This window comes from Ctenopharyngodon idella, chromosome 9 (assembly GCF_019924925.1).
Source record: "Ctenopharyngodon idella isolate HZGC_01 chromosome 9, HZGC01, whole genome shotgun sequence".
In the NCBI taxonomy this organism is placed as follows: Eukaryota; Metazoa; Chordata; class Actinopteri; order Cypriniformes; family Xenocyprididae; genus Ctenopharyngodon; species Ctenopharyngodon idella.
The window spans coordinates 18,186,005-18,203,938 of NC_067228.1; positions in this window are offsets into that span (position 1 = coordinate 18,186,005).

A 17,934-nucleotide genomic window follows, 5' to 3' on the forward strand; every position below is an offset into this window, starting at 1 on the left:
GATCAGAAAAAGTAAATGTAGTAAAATCAAAGTAACTGTGGAGCAGCATGACTTCATGATCTCATGGGTCTGTAACACAAACATAGCTCTTTGAGCTTGAACAGGGCGTATCGTTCCAGCAACGGTAGCTGTAGGGTGAAATAATGAAAGTTTAAGTTATTCTGATCATTATGGTGTTAGAATCAAATTAAAATAGAATGTTCAACTAAAGGCACTTTGTGAAATCTAATAATATAATGTATCTGTATAATATAAAATTATAGTATTGTAAATTATTATTGAAAGTATTTAAAAAACACACTGCACTCTCACAGGGCAAGTTCTCCCCACAGTTCTCAGTACCCAGATTGTTAGGTTCTCCAGAGCACCAGCTGGTATAGTCATACACAGTTCCATCACTCCACACCCACTGTCCTTCCTAAAGAGCAAAGACAGTGATTATAAGAGCGCACTACTGTATTCGGACTTCAGTAAGAAGATAATTAAATTCAGCTTTAAACCATCTTCATTAGAAACTTGCATTTACTGTTTAAAGCAGCAGAAATTTCAAACAGGCACAATTCAACTTATTTGTTCACCATCGTGAGCACTAACCCAAGATTGTGTGGAAGAAGGTGGCAACCCAGATAGCATCAATGATCGAAATAATGTTGAATCAATGTTAATGTGTCAACGTTAACTGCATTGAATCAATGTCACTTTTGCAACCGCAATTAATGTTGAATCAATGTTAAAATTTCAACAAAAAATCAATGGTAATGGCATTGAATCAGGGTTACAATGTGATGTTGGTTCAACATCATGCTTACACTCTCAGAAAATGAAACACATCTACAACTGACTTAAAGCTACACAGCCTGAAATCAACTGAAGATAAAAGAAGACAATAAATCTCTCAAGATCTCAGCAGAAGTTCTTTTTGAGAATTAACAGAGGTTTAGATGTTGATGTTTTATTGAAAATGTTTGGTCACCATTTTGGTGGTCAGAGGTTCCTTTAGTTGGGCAGTTTGACTCTTGCCTTTTTATGTGAGTTTGTGGTCTTTGTAATAGTGTTTACCAAAACACATCATTTGTAGCAAAGAAAACCAGAAACAAAATGAAAGTGACATAGTTTTCATCATCATAAAGCAAAGTCATTTACTAATTGTTCTCCTAAGTGAAAGTGCATATTTGTTCTTAATAGGTAACATTCACCAAAAATACTTTCTTACTACAGATCAGACATTTTGAATCTTGACTTTTAAAGTGCAATTTAAAAAAAAAAAAAAACTTTAGACACACAGACATCAAGAATCAGCATATGAATCTCAACAATGGTGACATCCTTCATGCCGCAATGCATGCTGGGAATCATGAGTTGTATACTATGGGATCTTGAGAGATTTATTGTCTTCTTTTATCTTCAGTTGATTTCAGGCTGTGTAGCTTTAAGGCAGTTGTAGTTGTGTTTCATTTTCTGAGAGTGTAAGCATGATGTTGAACCAACATCACATTGTAACCCTGATTTAATGCCATTACCATTGATTTTTTGTTGAAATTTTAACATTGATTCAACATTATTTCGATCATTGATGCTATCTGGGTAAAGACACTTAACGTAGAGTGACCAAATCACCTTGTTGTAGCTAACACATTACCTTTGCTGTGATCTAGTTAACAAACTGAGAGAAGTACATGTAGCAACAGAGTCCAAAATTTGACCATCTATAGGGGCATTTTATGACTAAATCAACTGCATCCAGCACATAAACATTAAGGTTCTTGTCATATTCACAGCAAAGAATGTTTTAATATTATTTTATGTAGCTCATTTTATGTTTGTGTGATTATGTGTTGAAAATATGTATACTGCTGCACACTGTGGATTCTCAATGTATTTAAAGACAAAGCACAAGGATACTTTATGTAGAAAATTTATTCAGTAGGTCTCTGTTCCAAAAACTCACCTTGGTTTTCAAATTTTTGCCTTCAGAATCTCAGAGGAAGATTTTGTGAAGTTCCAGAAATAGCCCTGCTTTTACTTAATGTCAAGTTTGTAGGATAGCCGTGAGGATGATACAGAATGTGATTGTTTGATATGTAGACTTTTGTACACATAAAATAAAATCCAAATATTGGACAACAGAGTAAGATGAGCCTATTGAAATTCAAATGTTAGGTTAAGTAAATTTTTTAAATATTTATAGTTATTAGTAATATGGGACATTTCCCCCATTAAAAATGAATAACGACAATATGATTTATTTCCACTTTGCTACTTCTAAACCCATCTGATGTGCTGACAAAATTAAATAAAAAGTAGGCCTACATTATAAAAATATTGACTCAATCAAACACAACAGAAGACAGCATCAGAAGCATAGGTTGAACACTGAATGGTTGATCATGACAAGATGCGCAATGTACCGTGCACAACAACAGCACACTTGTTAGGCTATTTTGTCACTGGATTTAACCCGGCAATATACCTTTTGATGATAGCACAAGTCTGCCAGTGTATGTAGGCCATGTGTGCATCTCAGTCAGGACACTAATCAGGGAGTTAGCTATTTTAAGGTCTGTCTTAATTGTTAAATTCTTCCAGTGCACTGAAACACTGGCTCCCTAAAAAGTCCCACAATGCACCATAAAAACCAGGGAGCATTGATGCTCACTACATTGAAAGAAAAGTGTGTTGAATTTACATGATTTAATAGAGTACATCGGTCCCACATGAATCAATTAAGTTATACAAATATAATTTGTTAATGTAACTTCAAGATGATGAAATTAAATAATTTTTAAGTGACCCAATTAAATAGTCTTAAAGTGCATTTTGTGAGGTTCATTGATTCATTCTTTCAAAACATCCATTCATCCATCCATCCAATATGTTTTTTCATTCAATTCAACTTCATATACAGGTGCTGGTCATATAATTAGAATATCATCAAAAAGTTGATTTATTTCACTAATTCCGTTCAAAAAGTGAAACTTGTATATTATATTCATTCATTACACACAGACTGATATATTTCAAATGTTTATTTCTTTTAATTTTGATGATTATAACTGACAACTAAGGAAAATCCCAAATTAAGTATCTCAGAAAATTAGAATATTACTTAAGACCAATACAAAGAAAGGATTTTTAGAAATCTTGGCCAACTGAAAAGTATGAACATGAAAAGTATGAGCATGTACAGCACTCAATACTTAGTTGGGGCTCCTTTTGCCTGAATTACTGCAGCAATGCGGCGTGGCATGGAGTCGATCAGTCTGTGGCACTGCTCAGGTGTTATAAGAGCCCAGGTTGCTCTGATAGTGGCCTTCAGCTCTTCTGCATTGTTGGGGCTGGCATATCGCATCTTCCTCTTCACAATACCCCATAGATTTTCTATGGGGTTAAGGTCAGGCGAGTTTGCTGGCCAATTAAGAACAGGGATACCATGGTCCTTATACCAGGTACTGGTAGCTTTGGCACTGTGTGCAGGTACCAAGTCCTGTTGGAAAATGAAATCTGCATCTCCATAAAGTTGGTCAGCAGCAGAAAGCATGAAGTGCTCTAAAACTTCCTGGTATACGACTGCGTTGACCTTGGACCTCAGAAAACACAGTGGACCAACACCAGCAGATGACATGGCATCCCAAACCATCACTGACTGTGGAAACTTTACACTGGAACTCAAGCAACGTGGATTGTGTGCCTCTCCTCTCTTCCTCCAGACTCTGGGACCCTGATTTCCGAAGGAAATGCAAAATTTACTTTCATCAGAGAACATAACTTTGGACCACTCAGCAGCAGTCCAGTCCTTTTTGTCTTTAGCCCAGGCGAGACGCTTCTGACACTGTCTGTTGTTCAAGAGTGGCTGAAACCCATGTCTTGCATACGTCTGTGCGTAGTGGTTCTTGAAGCACTGACTCCAGCTGCAGTCCACTCTTTGTGAATCTCCCCCACATTTTTGAATGGGTTTTGTTTCACAATCCTCTCCAGGGTGCGGTTATCCCTATTGCTTGTACACTTTTTTCTACCACATCTTTTCCTTCCCTTCGCCTCTCTATTAATGTGCTTGGACACAGAGCTCTGTGAACAGCCAGCCTCTTTTGCAATGACCTTTTGTGTCTTGCCCTACTTGTGCAAGGTGTCAATGGTCGTCTTTTGGACAACTGTCAAGTCAGCAGTCTTCCCCATGATTGTGTAGCCTACAGAACTAGACTGAGAGACCATTTAAAGGCCTTTGCAGGTGTTTTGAGTTAATTAGCTGATTAGAGTGTGGCACCAGGTGTCTTCAATATTGAACCTTTTCACAATATTCTAATTTTCTGAGATACTGAATTTGGGATTTTCCTTAGTTGTCAGTTATAATCATCAAAATTAAAAGAAATAAACATTTGAAATATATCAGTCTGTGTGTAATGAATGAATATAATATACAAGTTTCACTTTTTGAATGTAATTAGTGAAATAAATCAACTTTTTGATGATATTCTAATTATATGACCAGCACCTGTATGTGTTACGTGATTGAATCATTAGACTGGACTAGGTAGTCAACAGGTTATTAGCTAACAATAGAGTACACACTAGCACATTAAATGTTAGTTTTCAGTGTGAAAGATTATGTGTATTTTCATTATCTTTAGTTAGATGCATTTACATTGTGACTGTGCCTCAGATGCAATCAACTGTCTGTGTCTGTAAAGGTGTGAATCAAATGGCCCATACAGACGCATGGCCCACAGAAACTGATGGGTTTGAATGACAAAGAAACAGCATTGCTCAGAGGAGACTGCAGGGTAGATCAATCTCCTGTGGGAGGTCTTAACAGTTTTCTATTATTTGTAGCCCTTTTGTCTTCATATATAAAGGTCTGTCCCACAGACAGAACTTTGGGTTAAGATATTTCAAAGGCTGAGACACTGACACTAGAAAACTGTGCTATACTATTACTTTCAATAAAATCATCTTTTCCCCACAAGAACTTTAATCAAGCTTATTTATTTTATGCATTAGAGAGATCTAATACATCGGCAAATGCAACAAAATCCAACAAGTGCAAAGTTAAAATTTAATGCAAAGCACCAGTCCACAGCCTAAGCAAATGCCCCACTCTTCTCTACAATGGTAACCCAGTGAAATTTAAAACATTCTAATAATTCCAATATAAGTGAACACTGAACACTATTAAACACTATCAAGCATCCCCAGTTTTCATCTTACCGCAAAACACATAAAATAACATCAAATCTTTAAACATTTTCTCTCTTTATCCAGCCATATGCAATGCATGCTGGGGACTAACAAGCGCTGCCCATTTTCAGTTAATGCAACAAAATTCATTATGAAACAAAACTGACAGTCATTGAGATCTCGTAAAGGAATGAAACTGACTGCTATTGAGAACTCCTAAAGGAACAAAACCGACCATCATTGAAATCTTGTAATGAAACAAAACCGACTGTCACTGAAATCTTGTAAAAGAACAAAACTGACAGTCATTGTGATCTCATAATGAGCTTAAACTGTCTTTGAAATTTCGCAACCGAACAAAACCAACCAAAAGCCACCATCATTGAGGTCTTGTAGAGGAACAAAACCGACCCTCACTGAAATCTCATAACGAAACAAAGCTGACTATCACTGATATCTCGTAAAGAAACAAAACCGACCGTCCCTGAAATCTTGCAAAGGAACAAAATCGACTGTCATTGAAATCTCGTAGTGAAACAAAACTGACAGTCATTGAGATCTCGTAAAGGAATAAAACTGACTGCTATTGAGAACTCCTAAAGGAACAAAACCGACCAACATTGAAATCTCGTAACGAAACCAAACCGACTGTCTTTGAAATTTCGTAACCGAACAAAACCGACCGTCACTGAGATCTTGTAAAGGAACAAAAGCCACCGTCATTGAGGTCTTGTAAAGGAACAAAACCAGCCCTCATTGAAATCTTATAAAGGAACAAAACCGACCATGATTGAAATCTCGTAACAAAACAAAACTGTCACTGAAATCTCGTAAACAAATAAAACTGACTCCTAAAGGAACAAAACTGACCGTCATTGAAATCTCATAACAAAACAAAAACGACTGTCTCTGAAATCTCGTAAAGGAACGAAACTGATCGCTATTGAGAACTTCTAAAAGAACAAAACTGACCATCATTGAAATCTCTTAACGAAACAAAACCGACTGTCATTGAAATCTCGATCTCTTAAAGGAGCGAAGCTGACTGCTATCGAAAACTCCTAGAGAAACAAAACTGACCATCATTGAAATCTTGTAACGAAACAAAGCCAACTGTCACTGAAATCTCATAAAGGAACAAAACCGACTGTCACTGAAATCTCGTAAAGGAACAAAACCGACTGTCACTGAGATCTTGTAAAGGAACAAAAGCCACCATCATTGAGATCTTGTAAAGGAATGAAACTTATTGCTATTGAGAACTTCTAAAGGAACAAAATCGGCCATCATTGAAATCTCGTAACAAAACAAAACTGACTGTTATTGAAATCTTGCAAAGGAACAAAACCAACTGTCATTGAAATCTCATAATAAAACAAAAGGAATGAAATTGACTGCTATCGAGACCTCCTAGAGACCTCATAACGAAACAAAGCCGCCTGTCACTAAAATCTCATAAACGAACAAAACCGACCGTCATTGAAATCTTGCAAAGGAACAAAACTGACTGTCATTGAAATCTTGTAATGAAACAAAACTGACAGTCATTGAGAACTCCTAAAGGAACAAAACTGACCATCTTTGAAATCTTGTAACGAAACAAAACCGACTGTCACTGAAATCTTGTAAAGGAACAAAAGCCACCATCAATGAGGACTTGTACAGGAACAAAACCGACCCTCATTGAAGTCTCGTAACAAAACAAAGCTGCCTGTCACTGAAATCTCATAAAGGAACAAAACTGACCGTCTTTGAGCTCTTGTAAGGAACAAAACCGACTGTCATTGAAATCTTGCAAAGGAACAAAATCAACTGTCGTTGAAAAACAAAACTCACAATCATTGAGATCTCGTGAAGGAATGAAATTGACTGCTATCGAGAACTCCTAGAGAAACAAAACTGACTGTCACTGAAATCTCGTAAAGGAACAAAAGTCCCCATCATTGAGGACTTGTACAGGAACAAAACCGACCCTCATTGAAATCTCGTAACAAAACGAAGCTGCCTGTCACTGAATCTCGTAAAGGAACAGAACCGACCGTCATTGAGATATTGTAAAGGAACAAAACCAACTGTCATTGAAATCTTGTTAAGGAACGAAACCCACCGTCACTGAGATCTTGTGAAGGAACAAAAGACACCATCATTGAGGTGTTATAAAGGAACAAAACCGATCCTCATTGAAATCTCGTAACGAAACAAATCCACCTGTCACTGAAATCTTGTAAAGGAACAAAGCCGACCGACATTGAGTTCTCATAAAGTATCGAAACTGACTGCTATTGAGAACTCCTAAAAGAACAAAACTGACCATCACTGAAATCTCGTAAAGGAACAAAAGTCACCATCACTGAGGTCTTATAGAGGAACAAAACCAACCTTCATTGAAATCTCGTAACAAAGCAATGCCGACTGTCACTGAAATCTTGTAAAGAAACAAAACCAACTGTCATTCATATCTCATAGTGAAACAAAACTGACAGTCATTGAGATCTTGATTTCATAAAGGAATGAAGCTGACTGCTTTTGAAAACTCCTAGAGAAACAAAACTGACCATCATTGAAATCTTGTAACAAAACAAAACCGACTATCACTGAAATCTCGTAAAGGAACAAAAGCCACCATCATTGAGGTCTAGTAAAGGAACAAAACCGACCCTCATTGAAATCTCGTAACAAAACAAAGCTGACTGTCACTGAAATCTCGTAAAAGAACAAAACCCACCGTCATTGAATTCTCGTAATGAAACAAAACTCAGTCATTGAGATCTCGTAATGAAAAAAAACTCTCTTTGACATTTCATAACCGAACAAAACCCACTGTCACTGAGATCTTGCAAAGTAACAGAACCGACTGTCATTCATATATCGCTGTGAAACAAAACTGACAGTCATTGAGATCTCGATCTAGTAAAGGAACGAAGCTGACTGCTATTGAGAACTCCTAAAGGAACAAAACCGACCATCATTGAAATCTCGCAAAGGAACAGAACCGACCTTCATTCATTTTTAAGTCTAAAAATGTACCATCATTGAGATTTTATAAAGTAACAAAACTGACTGCTATTGAAAACTCCTAAAGGAACAAAATCAACCATCATTGTAATCTTGTAATGAACAAAAGCCACCATCATTGAGGTCTTGTAAAGGAACAAAATTGACCCTCATTGAAATGTCGTAACGAAACAAAGCTGACTGTCGCTGAAATCTCGTAAAGGAGCAAAATCGACTGTCATTGAAATCTTGTAATGAAACAAAACTGACAGTCACTGAGATCTCGTAAAGAAACGAAACTGACTGCTACTGAGAACTCCTAAAGGAACAAAATCGACTATCATTGAAATCTTGTAAAGGAACAAAACCGACTGTCATTGAAATCTCGCAAAGGAACAGAACCGACCTTCATTCATATCTCGTAGTGAAACAAAACTGACAGTCATTGAGATCTCAATCTCGTAAAGGAACGAAGTTGACTGCTTTGTAAAGGAACAAAACCCAACGTCATTGAGATTTTGTAAAGGAACGAAACTGATTGCTATTGAGAACTTCTAAAGGAACAAAACCGGCCATCATTGAAATCTCGTAACGAAACAAAACTGACTGTCACTGAAATCTTGTAAAAGAACAAAAGCCGCCAACATTGAGGACTTCTACAGGAACATAACCGACCCTCATTGAAATCTCGTAACGAAACAAAGCCGACTGTCACTGAGATCTCATAAAGGAACAATACCGAACTTCATTGAAATCTTCTACTGAAACAAAACTGACAGTCTTTGACATCTCGTAAAGGAACAAAACCGACCGTCATTGAGATCTTGTAAATGAACAAAACCGATTGTCATTGAAATCTTGTTAAGGAACAAAACCCACCATCACTGAGATCTTGTAAAGGAACAAAAGCCACCATCATTGAGGTCTTGTAGAGGAACAAAACCGACCCTCATTGAAATCTCATAACAAAATAAAGCTGTCTGTTACTGAAATCTCGTAAAGGAACAAAACCTACCATCACTGAGATCTTGTAAATGAACAAAACCGATTGTCATTGAAATCTTGTTAAGGAAAAAACCCACCGTCACTGAGATCTTGTAAAGTATCAAAACTGACTGCTACTGAGAACTCCTAAAGGAACAAAACTGACCATCACTGAAATCGCGTAAAGAAACAAAAGCCACCATCATTGAGGTCTTGTACAGGAACAAAACTGACTGTCATTGAACTCTTGTTAAAAACAAATCCTACTGTTACTGAGATCTTGTAAAGGAACAAAAGCGATTGTCATTGAAATCTTGTTAAGGAAAAAACCCACCGTCATTGAGATCTTGTAAAGTATCAGAACTGACTGTTATTGAGAACTCCTAAAGGAACAAAACTGACCATCACTGAAATCGCATAAAGAAACAAAAGCCACCATCATTGAGGTCTTGTACAGGAACAAAACTGACTGTCATTGAAATCTTGTTAAAAACAAATCCCACTGTTACTGAGATCTTGTAAAGGAACAAAAGCGATTGTCATTGAAATCTTGTTAAGGAACAAATCCCACTGTCACTGAGATCTTATAAAGGAACAAAAGCCACCATCATTGAGGTCTTGTAGAGGAACAAAACCAACCCTCATTGAAATCTCGTAAACGAAACAAAGTCTCATAAAGGAACAAAACCTACTGTCATTGAGATCTTATAAAGGAACAAAACTGACTGCTATTGAAAACTCCTGAAGGAACAAAATCAACCATCATTGAAATCTCGTAATGAACAAAAGCCACCATCATTGAGGTCTTGTAAAGGAACAAAATTGATCCTCATTGAAATGTTGTAACGAAACAAAGCTGACTGTCACTGAAATCTCGTAAAGGAACAAAATCGACCGTCATTGAAAACTTGTTAAGGAACAAATTCCACCATCACTGAGATCTTGTAAAGGAACAGAAGCCACCATCACTGAGGTCTTGTAGAGGAACAAAACCAACCCTCATTGAGATCTTGTAACAAAATAAAGTCTCGCCAAAAAACAAAAACGACCATCACTGAATTCTCGTAATGAAACAAAACTGAGTCATTGAGATCTTGTAATGAAAAAAACTCTCTTTGAATTTTCACAAGTGTGCAAAACTGAACGTCACTGAGATCTTGTAAAGGAACAAAAGCCACCATCATTGAGGTCTTGTAGAGGAACAAAACCAATCTTCATTGAAATCTTATAACAAATCAAAGCCGACTGTTGCTGAAATCTTGCAAAGTAGCAGAACTGACCGTCATTCATATATCGTAGTGAAACAAAGCTGACAGTCATTGAGATCTTGATCTCGTAAAGGAACGAAGTGGACTGCTATCGAGAACTCCTAAAGAAACAAAACTGACCATCATTGAAATCTTGTATCAAAACAAAACCGACTGGCACTGAAATCTCATAAAGGAACAAAACCGACCATCACTGAGATCTTGTAAAGGAACAAAACCCACTGTCACTAAGATCTTGTAAAGGATCGAAACTGACTGCTATTGAGAACTTCTAAAGGAGCAAAATCGACCATCATTGAAATCTCGTAGCAAACAAAAGCCACCATCATTGAGGTCTTGTAAAGGAACAAAATTGACCCTCATTGAAATGTCGTAACGAAACAAAGCCGCCAGTCAATGAAATCTCGTAAAGGAACAAAACCGACCGTCACTGAGATCTTGTAAATGAACAAAAGCCACCATCATTGAGGTCTTGTAAAGGAACAAAACCGACCCTCACTGAAATCTCGTAACAAAACAAAGCCGTCTGTTAATGAAATCTCGAAAAGGAACAAAACCCACTGTTACTGAGATCTTGTAAAGGAACAAAAGCCACCATCACTGAGGTCTTGTAAAGGAACAAAACTGACTGTCATTGAAATCTTGCAAAGTAACAGAACTGACCGTCATTCATATATCGTAGTGAAACAAAACTGATAGTCATTGAGATCTCGATCTCGTGAAGGAACAAAGCTGCCTGCTATCGAGAACTCCTAAAGGAGCAAAACTGACCATCACTGAAATCTCGTAAAGGAACAAAAGCCACCATCATTGAGGTCTTGTACAGGAACAAAAGCCACCATCATTGAGGTCTCGTAGAGGAATAAAACCAATCCTCATTGAAATCTTGTGACAAAACAAAGCCGCCTATCACTGAAATCTCATAAAGGAACAAAACCGACCATCACTGAGATCTTGTAAAGGAACAAAACCCACTGTCACTGAGATCTTGTAAAGGATCAAAACTGACTGTTATTGAGAACTCCTAAAGGAGCAAAATCAACCATCATTGAAATCTCGTAGCAAACAAAAGCCACCATCATTGAGGTCTTGTAAAGGAACAAAATTGACCCTCATTGAAATGTCGTAACGAAACAGAGCTGACTGTCACTGAAATCTCATAAAGGAACAAAATCGACCGTTATTGAAATCTTGTAATGAAATAAAACTGACAGTCACTGAAATCTTCTAAAGGAACAAAACCGACCATCATTGAAATCTTGTAAAGGAACAAAACCGACTGTCATTGAAATCTCGTAAAGGAACAGAACCGACCGTCATTCATATCTCGTAGTAAAACAAAACTGACAGTCATTGAGATCTCGATCTCGTAAAGGAATGAAGTTGTCTGCTTTGTAAAGGAACAAAACCCATCGTCATTGAGATTTTGTAAAGGAACGAAACTGATGGCTATTGAGAACTTCTAACGGAACAAAACCGGCCATCATTGAAATCTCGTAACGAAACAAAACCGACTGTCACTAAAATCTTGTAAAGGAACAAAAGCCACCAACATTGAGGACTTCAACAGGAACATAACCGACCCTCACTGAAATCTCGTAATGAAACAAAGCCGACTGTCACTGAAATCTCATAAAGGAGCAATGCCGAAATCTTGTACTGAAACAAAACTGACAGTCTTTGACATCTCGTAAAGGAACAAAACTGACCGTCATTGAGATCTTGTAAAGAAACAAAACCGACTGTCATTGAAATCTTGTTAAGGAACAAATTCCACCATCACTGAGATCTTGTAAAAGAACAGAAGCCACCATCATTGAGGTCTTGTAGAGGAACAAATCCGACCCTCGTTGAAATTTTGTAACAAAATAAAGCCGCTAATCATTGAAATCTTGTTAATGAACAAAATCTACCATTACTGAGATCTTGTAAAGGAACAAAACCGACTGTCATTGAAATTTTGTTAGGAACAAAACCCACCGTCACTGAGATCTTGTAAAGAAACAGAAGTCACCATCATTGAGGTCTTGTAGAGGAACAAAACCAAGCCTCATTGAAATCTTGTAACAAAACAAAGCCGCCTGTAACTGAAATCTCCTAAAGGAACAAAACCGACCCTCACTGAAGTCTCGTAATGAACAAAAACCATCATCATTGATGTCTTGTAAGGAACAAAACCAACCCTCGTTGAAATCTCGTAACGAAACAAAGCCGGCAGTCACTGAAATCTCGTTAAGGAACCAAACCGACTGTCATTGAGATCTTGTAAAGAAACAAAACTGGCCCTCATTGAAATGTAGTAACCAAACAAAGCCGACTGTCACTGAAATCTCGTAAAGGAACAAAACCGACCATCATTGAATTCTCGTAATAAAACAAAACTGAGTCATTGAGATCTCGAAAAAGAACAAAACCCCCCGTCATTGAATTCTCGTAATGAAACAAAACTGAGTCGTTGAGATCTCGTAATGAAAAAAACTCTCTTTGAAATTTCACAACTGAACAAAACCGACCGTCACTGAGATCTTGTAAAGGAACAAAAGCCACCATCATTGAGGTCTTGTAGAGGAACAAAACCAACCTTCATTGAAATCTTGTAACGAAACAAAGCCGACTGTCACTGAAATCTCGTAAAGGAACAAAAGCCACCATATCGTCCATTCGTATCGTCATTCATATCTCGTAGTGAAACTAAACTGACAGTCTTTGAGATCTCGATCTCATAAAGGAATACAGCTGACTGCTTTCGAGAACTCCTAGAGAAACAAAACTGACCATCATTGAAATCTTGTAATGAAACAAAACCGACTGTCACTGAAATATCGTAAAGGAACAAAAGCCACCATCATTAAGGTCTCGTAAAGGAACAAAACCAATCCTTACTGAAATCTCATAACAAAACAAAGCCGACTGTCACTGAAATCTTGTAAAAGAACAAAACCCACCGTCATTGAATTCTCGTAATGAAACAAAACTTAGTCATTGAGGTCTCGTAATGAAAAAAACTCTTTGAAATTTCATAACCGAACAAAACCCACTGTCACTGAGATCTTGTAAAGCAACAAAAGCCACCATCATTGAGGTCTTGTATAGGAACAAAACCGACCATCATTGAAATCTCATAACGAAATAAATCCGCCTGTTAATGAAAACTTGTAAAGGAACAAAACCGACTGTTGTTGAGATCTCGTAAAAGAACAAAAGCCACCATCATTGAGGTCTTGTATAGGAACAAAACCGACTGTCATTGAAACCTTGTTAAGGAACAAAACCCACCGTCACTGAGATCTTGTAAAGGAACAAAAGCCACCATCATTGAGGACTTGTAGATGAACAAAACCGACCCTCACTGAAATCTCGTAACGAAACAAAGCCGTCTGTCACTGAAGTCTCGTAAAGGAACAAAACCGACCATTATTGAGATCTTATGAAAGAATGAAACTAACTGCTATTGAGAATTCTTAAAGGAACAAACCAACCATCATTGAAATCTCGTAACGAACAAAAGCCACCATCATTGAGGTCTTGTAAAGGAACAAAATTGACCCTCATTGAAATGTCGTAATGAAACAAAACTGACTGTCACTGAAATCACGTAAAGGAACAAAATTGACCGTCATTGAAATCTCGTAATGAAACAAATGCCACGATCATTGAGGTCTTGTAGAGGAACAAAACCAACCTTCATTGAAATTTCATAACAAAACAAAGCCAACTGTCACTGAAATCTCGTAAAGGAACAAAACCGACTGTCATTCATATCTCGTAGTGAAACTAAACTGACAGTCATTGAGATCTCGATCTCATAAAGGAACTAAACTGACTGCTATTGAGAATTTCTAAAGGAACAAAAGCCACCATCATTGAGGTCTTGTAGAGGAACAAAACCAACCCTCATTGAAATCTTGTAATGAGACAAAACCGCCTGTCACTGAAATCTTCTAAAGGAACAGAACCATCATTCATATCTCGTAGTGAAACAAAACTGATAGTCATTGAGATCTCAATCTTATAAAGGAACGGAGTTGACTGCTTTGTAAAGGAACAAAACCTATCGTCATTGAGATTTTGTAAAGGAACGAAACTGATTGCTATTGAGAACTTCTAACGGAACAAAACCGGCCATCATTGAAATCTCGTAACGAAACAAAACCGACTGTCACTAAAATCTTGTAAAGGAACAAAAGCCACCAACATTGAGGACTTCAACAGGAACATAACCGACCCTCACTGAAATCTCGTAATGAAACAAAGCCGACTGTCACTGAATCTCATAAAGGAACAATGCCGAAATTTTGTACTGAAACAAAACTGACAGTCTTTGACATCTCGTAAAGGAACAAAACCGACCGTCATTGAGATCTTGTAAAGAAACAAAACCGACTGTCATTGAAATCTTGTTAAGGAACAAAACCCACCATCACTGAGATCTTGTAAAGGAACAAAACCCACCATCACTGAGATCTTGTAAAGGAACAAAAGCCACCATCACTGAGATCTTGTAAAGGAACAAAAGCCACCATCCCTGAAGTCTTGTAAAGGAACAAATCCGACCCTCATTGAAATCTAGTAATCAAACAAAACCGACCGTCACTGAAATCTCGTAAAGGAGCAAAACCGATCTTCATTGAAATTTTGTAAAGCAACAAAACCGACCATCATTGAATTCTCATAATGAAACAAAACTGAGTCATTGAGGTCTCGTAATGAAAAAAACCCTTTGGAATTTCATAACTGAACAAAACCGACCGTCATTGAGATCTTGTAAAGGAACAAAAGCCACCATCATTGAGGTCTTGTAGAGGAACAAAACCAACCTTCATTGAAATCTCATGACGAAACAAAGCTGACTGTCACTGAAATCTCGTAGCAAAACAAAGCCGACTGTCACTGAAATCTCGTAAGAGAACAAAACACACCGTCATTGAATTCTCGTAATGAAACAAAACTGAATCATTGAAATCTTGTAATGAAAAAAACTGTCTTTGAAATTTCATAACCGAACAAAACCGACCGTCACTGAGATCTTGTAAAGGAACAAAACCCATCGTCATTGAGATTTTGTAAAGGAACGAAACGAATTGCTATTGAGAACTTCTAAAGGAACAAAACCGACCATCATTTAAATCTTGTAACGAAACAAAACCGACTGTTACTGAAATCTTGCAAAGGAATAAAACCAACCGTTGTTGAAATCTCGTAATAAAACAAAACTGACAGTCATTGAGATCTCGTAAAGGAATGAAATTGACTGCTATCGAGAACTCCTAGAGAAACAAAACTGACCATTATTGAAATCTTGTAATGAAACAAAACCAACTGTCACTGAAATCTCGTAAAGGAAAAAAAGCCACCATCAATGAGGACTTGTACAGGAACAAAACCGACGCTCATTGAAATCTCGTAATGAAACGAAGCCGCCTGTCACTGAAATCTCGTAAAGGAACAAAACCGACCGTCATTGAGATCTTGTAAAGGAGCAAAACCGACTGTCACTGAGATCTTGTAAAGGAACAAAACCGACTGTCATTGAAATCTTGTTAAGGAACAAAACCCACCGTCATTGAGATCTTGTAAAGGAACAAAACCGACTGTCATTGAAATCTTGTTAAGGAACAAAACCCACCGTCACTGAGCTCTTGTAAAGAAACAGAAGTCACCATCATTGAGGTCTTTGTAGAGGAACAAAACCAAGCCTCATTGAAATCTTGTAACAAAACAAAGCTGCCTGTCACTGAAATCTCCTAAAGGAACAAAACCGACCATCGCTGAAATCTCGTAACGAACAAAAGCCACCATCATTGATGTCTTGTAAGGAACAAAACCGACCCTCATTGAAATCTCGTAACGAAACAAAGCCGGCAGTCACTGAAATCTCGTTAAGGAATAAAACTGACTGTCATTGAGATCTTGTAAAGAAACAAAACTGACCCTCATTGAAATCTAGTAACCAAACAAAGCCGACTGTCACTGAAATCTCGTAAAGGAACAAAACCGACCATCATTGAATTCTCGTAAGGAAACAAAACTGAGTCACTGAGATCTCGAAAAAGAACAAAACCCACCGTCATTGAATTCTCGTAATGAAACAAAACTGAGTCGTTGAGATCTCGTAATGAAAAAAAACTCTCTTTGAAATTTCACAACTGAACAAAACCGACCGTCACTGAGATCTTGTAAAGGAACAAAAGCCACCATCATTGAGGTCTTGTAGAGGAACAAAACCAACCTTCATTGAAATCTCGTAACGAAACAAAGCCGACTGTCACTGAAATCTCGTAAAGAAACAAAACCGACTGTCATTCATATCTCGTAGTGAAACAAAACTGATAGTCATTGAGATCTTGATCTTGTAAAGGAACGAAGCTGACTGCTTTCGAGAACTCCTAGAGAAACAAAACTGATTATCAATGAAATTTTGTAACGAAATAAAACCGACTGTCACCGAAATCTTGTAAAAGAACAAGAGCCACCATCATTGAGGTCTAGTAAAGGAACAAAAACCGACTCTCATTGAAATCTCATAACGAAACAAAGCCGGGTGTCACAGAAGTCTCTTAAAGAAACAAAACCGACCGTCATTGAGATCTTGTAAAGGAACAAAACCGACCCTCATTGAAATCTTTTAAAGGAACAAAACCGACCGCCATTGAAATCTCGTAATTAAACAACACTGACTGATGAAATGCAAATGCAAAATGTTGCAACCATCCCCACTCTCCCCCTACCATTCCAATGAAGTAAAAAAAAAAAAAGTCAACTTTTTCTGTCTAAAATGACCAAAGACCACCAGAGGGTTAAAAACAGAAGGAAAACCATGTTTAACCATAATTTTGGTCAAGACATCCAGAAGAACATCCAAATCATTTCCAAAACTAAAAAGCAAAATGCTGAAAAGAGAGCAGCCTGACAGAGTTAGCAGATCCCGGAAGATCCTGAAAATCCTAAAACCATGACATATATATCTACAATCAACAAAGATATTATAAACATATTAAATCTCTTACATTTTATATTCATAAGTATAATCACTTCAAATTTAAATAAAATTATATTTTACACTATTCAGTCACACTTGACTGAATTTATATTTCTAGTGTTTTAGAAAAATATTTGCACAATAACTTGTCTTGCAGCATGCTCTGAGGTATTTTTGAGTGAAATGCACCCTATCTGCAATGAATTGTGTACCATAGTGTAATTGTCAAAATTAAACTTCCGCTGCAGCAGCTGGAACTGTATATTCTATCCCCTAACCCTTAACCTACCCATAAACCAACCCATCACAGAAAACTTTCTGCACTTTTACATTTTCAAAAAACATCTTTCAGTATGAAATACAAGCTGTTTTCTTCATGGGGACCAAAAATGTAGCCACAAGGACAAGGATAATGCTTGTGGGAACATTTTGTCTACATAACATTGGGTTTACCAGGACCACACACACACAGACATGTTGAGTTTCCATGTTTTATGGGGACTTAATGATTTTTATACTGTACAAACTGTATGTGTC